Consider the following 8,742-nt stretch of genomic DNA (forward strand, 5'->3'; position numbering starts at 1 on the left):
ATAATATATAGCCTTTAATTTTCTATTGTTATTTATAAATGATGTAAAGCATATTTTTAAAAAAAAGATTTCAAAGTTTGAATGAATCGTTAAGCACAATTAATGAAGGACAATGCAATCAGACCTTGAAGGACTTTCTTTTCTAATACTGTGTGCTTTTCTCCCAGATTGTCACTTGTTTGCAATGTGAATTAAAATAAGCTATGTATATTAGACCTACATAGCAAGTTGGGGAGAAATTAGAAATACATCAAAACTGCATCCTTTGACAAACTTTTCCTTGAGGAAAAAGCCAAGAATCCCTTTCCATTCCTTTCTGGTGATATACAGCATGTGTACAAAAAACAGCACCCTAACGAAGGTGAGGTCAGTGGACAAGTTCTTCCTAACGTGAGATTCTTAGCAAAAGTTAACAGAAATACAAGGTTTTATAAGACTACCACTCAAGCTGCTCTTTTATTTCGAGAAAACTCGCATTAGTGGTTGTAAACTTTGAAATACATTGCCATACTAACAACCATTTTTTTAGATCCACATACTGTACAGCTGTTAGGCCAGCAGTCTTAGAAAGATTTTCCAAATTGATTTTCAAATTATTTACTTTTTATTAGTATGCATTAATTGAATTTTGTGTAAAATGATCACTTTCAACAAATATATTGTGTACTTCCATTATTTTTGACCTCCTCCACAAAACAATTTTGAGGATAAATGGCATTTTGAAACTATATTATAAAACTTGCAAATAAAATGGACACCACATACAAAAATTAACTGGATCCACAATCTATATATCTCATTGACCTTATACATAGTAGACTAGTCATTCTGAAGCTGTGGGACTCCACATTGATTGTTCCACTTACACTATTACATATTTCTGTATGCATTTATCTACCACTGAAAATGAAATCTCCTTGAGAGTTCCAACTAGGAAAGCAATTGGTTTTCTGTCCTCTCTCAGAGCTTACGTTCATTACCTGCAAGCAGTCCTTCCACATCCCCTGAAATCTACCCTGTCTTCTTGCACTTTCTATGTATTAGATTGTATCCACATGTGCCTTTGTTTACATATATTAATAGATTATTGGCTAGATTCGTAGAGAGAACATGCAATATTTTTCTTTCTGTGATTGTGTGACCTCACGAATATTACACATATTAAGTTTATTGTTCTTCTTTTAAAAAATACAGCTTTCAAAATCCTGCTGATTTTAATAAATATCAAATATCCAAAAATATTGATTGAAGAATTGCTTGTGATCTTTATGTACCAATGGTGGTACAATAGCTATACTCCACAACAACTAATGTCTTAATTACAATCTTTAATATGCATAGAAGCTTTACTGAAGATATAGTGTTAGAAAAATATTTTCAAGCAAAGTCTGTTGTTACAGGATTGCATTCTAGGAGAAAGAGATAATACACATGCAGACATATTAGCATGTGATGGTAAATATTTAAAAAAACAACAACAGGGAAGGTGGAAGAATTTTCTGTCGGCGTTTTCCTCTACTTCGAAGATAGAGGATGCTGGAAACAAGGAGTTGAGCAGCACAAGAGAGCCAAGAGAAGTGGACTGCCTGACGTCTGGTCAACCGAGCACATCCTTTGCAAAGCCCCCTGCAAAGAAAAAAAAAACCAAACAAGACAGCAAAAGAGGACAATTGTAAATCAAAGAAGAAAACAGGAGATGCTGAGACTCCAAAACCCACTCCTAGGAAAATACCAGTTCCTCCTCTACCAGATTATCTGCCCCCAGTGAACCTGATTCACCGAGACATTTTGCGGGAATGGTGCAAGAAGCAGAAGCTGAGCAGCAAAGGCCAGAAATTAGAGACTTACAAACGACTCCTTGCAAGTTCTTTCCCCAAACAAATGCCTGAATTAGAGAACATTCCTGACACACCAAAAGAGGCCAGGGTGAAGACACGTCAAAAAAAAAAAAAAAAAAAAAAAAAAAAAAAAAAGACGGAGAAGGGGGAGGGACAAGACTCTTGTCCTCAGGTGATAGTTCCTCTGGAAATGGTCCCTGTACCCGAGGAGCAGATGCCTGCCCTTACTGAGCCTCCTGTCCTATGAAGAAGTTAGCACGACCGTTGTGACCACAACTGCCTCTGAGGCAGTGTTGGCGTCTTGGTCCAGAATTGCAGCCAATGCTAACAAGATCGAGGCTTTGCAGTCCATTACAACACCTGAGACCTATGGGGAACTATGGTGTGTGGTCCACGGGAGAAGCCTTCCAGCAGACTCAACAGGTTGGATTCGGCTGCAGTTCCACGCTGGACAAGCCTGGGTACCTGAGAAGAAGGGGAAAGTGATTGCCCTCTTCCTGCTGCCAGCCTGCACCTTTCCACCCCCACACCTGGAGGACAACATGCTGTGCCCCACATGTGTTCACAAGAACAGGGTCCTAAATAAGAGCCTCCAAGGATAAAGTATTTCTCAGGTGTGGGCTAGCTGCTGTCATAACCTACTCCTTGGAGTGAGTTACGGAACTGCAGCCAAGACTGAAACTGATGGAAATTCACATCTGTGCCCTTGAAGGTGCCCGGATCAGCCAGAAGCCATGAGGCCTTGTTTGTTATCTGTTGCTGTAGTACTAGCAGCTTGGAAAAAGAGCCAGTGAAGCCACCTAAACGCAGCAGGTCCACCTCTTCGTTGTGAGGACTGCATACTCTTAAGTGACTGTGTCTTTTACTATTGTGTGAAAATAAGGTTTGGCTGGGGTGGGCATTGGCATCTCTAGATATAGTACTTGCTTGTACCACCACCGCCACAAAGGGGTCATAGTCAGTTCTGTGGTCTCCTATAAACATTTAGCTTTTGATTGTAGCCTCTGCATGTCCCCTTTCCTGGGTTGTAGTACGTTTGTTAGTGTGTAGTGCTTGGGTTTGTTTTCTATTGTTGCAATATTAAACCAAATCTGTTTTTTTGGCTTTTGGTTTAAAAAAAAAAAAAAAAAAAAAAAACAACCACAAAAGTTAGCCCATCACAGAAACTGAAAAGGCATCATCAACAGAAAGGAGGACTAGGCTAGAGGGGTGGCTCAGCGCTGAAGACCGTGTACAGCTCTTGTAGAGAACTGGGGTCTGCTTCCCAGCATCCAAGACAGCTTACAGCCACCTATAACTCCAGCTCCAGAGGATCCAACACCCTCTTCTGGCTTCTGAGGGCACCTGCAATAACATATACATCACATACTCCTATACAGGCACACATAAATGCACACAATTAATACTTTTTAATCAAGCACAACAGACTGCTGTAGTGGAATGGATTGTGATTGCTTTTTTTGAATGGTCAAGGAAGGCATTTCCAGGGGTGAACCTGAAAGAAGTAAGGGGAATATGTATTCTACTAACTAAGGACAATGTTCCTTCCAGAGAGAAGGCAAGAACAAAGACCTTGAGGCAGACAAATGGTGAAGATGGTTCGAATCCAGTCGAGATCCTTAAACGGCTGTAGCAAAGTAAACAGGGACAGTAATCTTTTATGATGGCTATAGTTTTCTATAGTTTATTAGACATTAAAAACAGAGTTTGAAAATCTAGTCAATTGATTCATGTTGAAACAACAAGAACAAACGCCAAAGAAGTCTGATTTGATCACAACAAACCCTAAACAAAACACTTAAGAAAGACGTTGCTGTTTTTCATTCTCCAGAAACTGTCCAGTCCAACAGAGGAGCCAGTCTAATTTCTGCTTATGGTTTCAAGTTGTTGTGACGTGGTAGCTTAGATGGAATGTGGAAGAAAAATGCAGTTTCATGTGCCTATTTATAGAAAATGCCTTTTAAAACGATGAGGTCAGGATAGATGGCTCAGTGGTTAAGAGCAATTGCTATTCTTCAAGCTCAGTTACCAGCATTCACACCATGAACTTCATTATGAATGTAAGAAGCTTTTAGTTAAGAAGTTGGCAAAATCTAGACAGAGTCTAGAATGGGATAAAGGAGAATATATGAATGTTGATTATTTGATTTGGATGAACACATAATGTAAGAAATTAACTGAGGGCATTTGCCTAAGAAGCACACAGAAACATTATGCTCATAAACTTTCAGGTTAATAAAAACTATGCTGTGTCAAAAATCTACCATTTTGGAGTTTTTAATAATTTTATAGAAAAAAAAGAAAATGTGAAATTAAATACTTAAGAATTATGATTCCAAAGATCACATCTACACAGAACTGTGTCTTCTATATAAATTATTACTGATATTTTAGGTTTAAACACAGTGAGAGGAATCATTAAGAAAAAGTAATTCATGTTTATATTTATAATTATAATTATAAACATTATTATATTTATTTATTTTTTTTCTATTTACAGCGATTTGGTTTATTTATACATGTTCAAAGACAATTAAGAAAACTAACGTGTTATTTGTGGCTGTTGTAGTGACTCAGGAAAGGAATACATTGTAGCTTATCTGGTACCCCAAGATCCAGATATCTGCATTTCCTTGGCTACTTCACCAGGACCCACACCTTGGATGTTTAATATTTTGTCTGCTTCATGATTTTTTATTATCATTGTTTGAACGTGAAGCCAAGGGATATGATTATATAGATCCTTAAAAAGAGAGATTAATTCCAAGCAGAGTTCTCATTAAGAAACCGTTGTTGGCTAGTCCAGAAAAGAGATACAGAAGAGAAAAGAGATAGTGAGAAAATGACTTAAAGGAAGAGGGAAATTCAAGCCCTCTCTCCCATAGTCCACTTCTGCTTATATTTATAATTATAAGAGTTTTAATGACCAAATACAAAACATACAAAACCCACTAAATTACTGAGAAAATGGCTAAGTGGAAAAATGTTACAATAACTATTAAGAGCCAAAGTGTGTCTTTCATATAAAAATGGTTAATATCTATTTTCATAAAATATTCATTGTTAGCCAGAGATTCTCTCCATAGTCATCCCTTCTCTCTCTCTCTCTCCTCTCACTTTCTCTCTTTCTTGTCTCTTTATCCCCAAAGCATATTAATACTAAAGTGTGTTTTTGTCTAATTGGTGAGTTTAGGACACTGACTGTGCTTTGTTCTGTATTTCTTGTTTCTATATTTTGTGTAAGGAAAAGCTTGTCAAATCTTTATAGGCCAAATATTTTTAAAGTTTTAAACTGATACAGTCCAAATATGTATAGATGTTTTTGATGCTTCCTCCAAGCACCTAACACTTTTTTTTACACTTCAAGCATATTTTATATAGCATTTAGAATTACACAGTAATTATTGTTATCATATTTATAAGCATCTGTGCATAGCAACACTTAATTTTTAAAATAAGAATTATTTGATAAGTGAAAATGAAAAGCATTGGTTTAGATAGATTTGTGTAATTCTTATTGATTTAAGTTATTCTTGTCACCCTAGTCCTCTATTATTAAGACAAATCAAGAATTATTAATTTCTGATTGCACACAATTTGCAGAATTGGGCTGATAATTAGAATCACAGAAGAATTTGAGTTCGATTTTCTAATTATGTTCATTTTTATTTAAGTACAAGACACTAACTGAGAAGGTAGTATTTAATTTTTAGATTCTATCAAAAGACAGAATTTAGACCCAGGGATTTCAATGTCTTTAATTTCTGATGTTCAAAATTTTATTATAAATTTTCAAGGAAAAATAATAGCATTTATAAACATTCATATTGCAGAGAGCTCTAGAGCAACATCTTTTCCCTAGAAACCTTCAAACCCACCTGCAAAGTGGCAGCTTGAAAAGCATAAAGCTCAGTAAAAACAGTTTTAAAACGGGGAAAAAAGGAAAATGCTGGTTCATTCATGGTTTACATTTTTAAATCAGTTTTTCTTGATATATAATAAAGAACCACATTTCAGTGACTCTGTGCTCCTTCTCACTTGTAGCTGTTTACGAAGCAGCGCTTCAAGAGATCTTTTAGAGATCAGAGTCCCGGAGATCTTTAAGAGATCCAGGGCTTTAAGAGATCAGAGGCCTAACAGAATTCTAAGATGGTCAGTCTATAACAGTTATGTTTGCTTTGTTCAAACACTGGGCAGTAAGTCGTGTCTCCAAATTGCCATTCATCCTGGCCAGCAAGCAATCTGTAGGTATATGTGGGAAGAAATTCCTTCCCATCAGCTCTTCTCTTCCTCATGTTGAAATCTGGCCCGAGTTTCTTTGCTTTTCTTCCCATTGTTCTTCCATCTCTCGTCTGAGCTTTGGCTGCTTTCACTTGCCTTCCCCCAGTATTCATCTCTTGATCTGAGAAGGCTGCCTCAAAATACATTGCATTTAGGTCAGAAGTCACAGTCTTCCTATAAATCAAGTTTGCCTTTCTGCTTTCTTATCGAGCCCATTGAACAGATGCTCCCATCCGCTGTCGAGCAAGTTTGAGAAAACTGCAGAAAGGAATTACTCAGAGGCTCTTCAACACTTGATGGCTATTCTCCTGAAACTGCACAAGCACAGAGGCAGTTGAAGGGAAGTGGTTTCCTTTTAACTCCCCGACTGGTTTGATCAATGTGCCTACCTTCGTGGAGATGTTAAAGAGGTCTCATTCCCGTGTTTATGTCCTCCAAATGAAATAAAACTTTGTGAGTGACTTCCTTCAACTTTACTTCTCCTTACATTTTTATTTTAATCAAAAGCTTTCTTGGAGTGAGCGAAGGCCACCTGCGGAGCTAGTTTGTGTCTTTAAGCGGCTTTGTTTATCACCCAGAGTGATAGTCCTATCACAGGAGATTCATTTTGGTTCAAGGACTTGTTATTGTCTTGATTGGGCACGTACATCAAAGGGAAGAATTAAAGGGACTGATGAGAACCTTCCACCTGGCGCACAGGTGGCTGACAGTGTGTCCAATCCTTTCTTGGGTCCTTTTGTCACCTTTCCTAGCTTTCTTGTTTTGAAACATGATAATAGTAGTATTTGAGTTTTCCGGGGATTTTTGTTCTATATTGCATGCTGTGAAAGAATTTTTCTAGGTTCTGCTCCTGGGCTCCCTCTGATCTTGTGATGTGAACCACGCGGCTGTCTTCCCTCGCGTTACTCTCATTTTCTTCTGCACTTGCTCGGCTTCTGTCCTGTGTATGTGGGAGGGGGCTGTGGAGAAGATGTGAGAGGGAATTTAGTAGACCGGCAGAGTGGGGGGATGGCAGGGAATCACGCCGCTGAAAGAAAGGCCTCTGCAACTTCTAAAGAAGAAAGGGCTGTCTGCCCAGGTCTTTGCATTTCTTTTTTTCAACATAACTACAAAAGTTAACTTTCTCCAATGAAGCTTTTAAAAAGAGAAATATTGCCCCTTATGTTTGAATTTGGAGACCGTCTGTTCCCTAGCATTATGCCCTAAATTTGTGAAAATTCATGGTTTGTTTTCCAAGAGTGAGAAAGGATTGATGTAACTCAAATCCCACATTTTTTGTAAGACTAGTGTCTTTTTGACCTTGACAAACTGTGTAAATTGTAATGAAAATAAATACTGCAATAATGCATGACATCATATCTTGATTCATTTCACATTGTGTGTATATGAGGAAACACTAGACCTTTTTTGATAGCGTTAATACCTTGGGAATCATGTTGACTTTTGCTTTCTGCCTTGCTCCAGGGTCATATTTGGAAATTCTTCTCAGAATTAAAACCAGATTTAGTCAACAACAACAAAGAAAAGTGGTGTTGAATTTTTTGCACATGATAGCACTTTTGTCCTTAGGCTACTCAGCTTGGTAAGAAATGTAAATTCAGATAAACATCAAGAAAAGGAAAATATTGATAAAATATTGAAAAATAATCTGATGTAGATCAATTATCTTGTATAGAGCATTATTCTTCTTGTGCTCTCTCACTTCCAGCGCTATGGTTTAAACTTTCTTGGTTTAACTTAACATCACTGAAATGATCTGTATGTGTTAATGTATTGTTCCTGACATTAGGACTAAATTCAGCAGGACCTATGATAATGTTCGGTGATAAATAACCAGACATTAAGAAGGTCATATATTTAATATCCATCAGAGTTGATGCCTACTAAAAAACTGAATGCAATTTCTGAAATGTAAAAGACAAAGATACAGATATAATTTTGCCACATGCTTAAATTAAAAATTACACCAAGAAAACTGACTACAAACTATTTTGTTTTTATATGTTTTGGTTTTATGAGGAAACTATGCTTAAAAATAAACCGGGAGGAGACAGACATCAATACTGAGCAAAAAACAATTGGCAGAGGTCCCCCTGCTCCCTACCGTAACCTGCACACATTATGGATAACACTAAGGATACCGCTGAAGTGCCCACTTCTGACAGCTAGTGTTTCTGTTGAACAGTGTGCTTCACAGAAAGGGTCTTAGCTTTGTATGGAAACAACAGAGGGAGGGTCACTCTTGCTCTTATTAACATAGTCTAATGCTATTGGAACTCTCTCTCTCCTCTTTTAGCTTCAGTTTCTCTCTTGCTTTCCTTCCCGTCACTATTACAACTGTTTTAAATTTTGTTCATCCATATTCTTTTATTCACATTTTCCATTCTCCTTCTTTTTCAATCAGTCATCTTCACACGAATTCTGCTAAATGGGTCCTAATGAAGTTCTGCATATATGCATTGCCTACTATATTACCTATGTGTTTTTCTAATCTGATGAAGTTTTGAGGACCTATTCATGTAGCACCTGTACGGTTAGCATTTCCTACCAAAATACTAATTATTGGTAAAAACAAAAATAATGAAATTATTTAAACTAAGGCTCGTATTCTTAATCAGTAAAA

At 37.1% G+C, this 8,742-nt stretch overlaps 1 pseudogene; it reads left to right on the top strand.

The window, feature by feature from the left end:
• Positions 1–331: 331 nt before the first annotated feature.
• LOC119807442 lies at positions 332–2,440 on the top strand (annotated as a pseudogene).
• The last annotated feature ends 6,302 nt before the right edge of the window (positions 2,441–8,742 follow it).

The sequence above is a fragment of the Arvicola amphibius genome, chromosome 2, assembly GCF_903992535.2.
Source record: "Arvicola amphibius chromosome 2, mArvAmp1.2, whole genome shotgun sequence".
NCBI lineage: Eukaryota > Metazoa > Chordata > Mammalia > Rodentia > Cricetidae > Arvicola > Arvicola amphibius.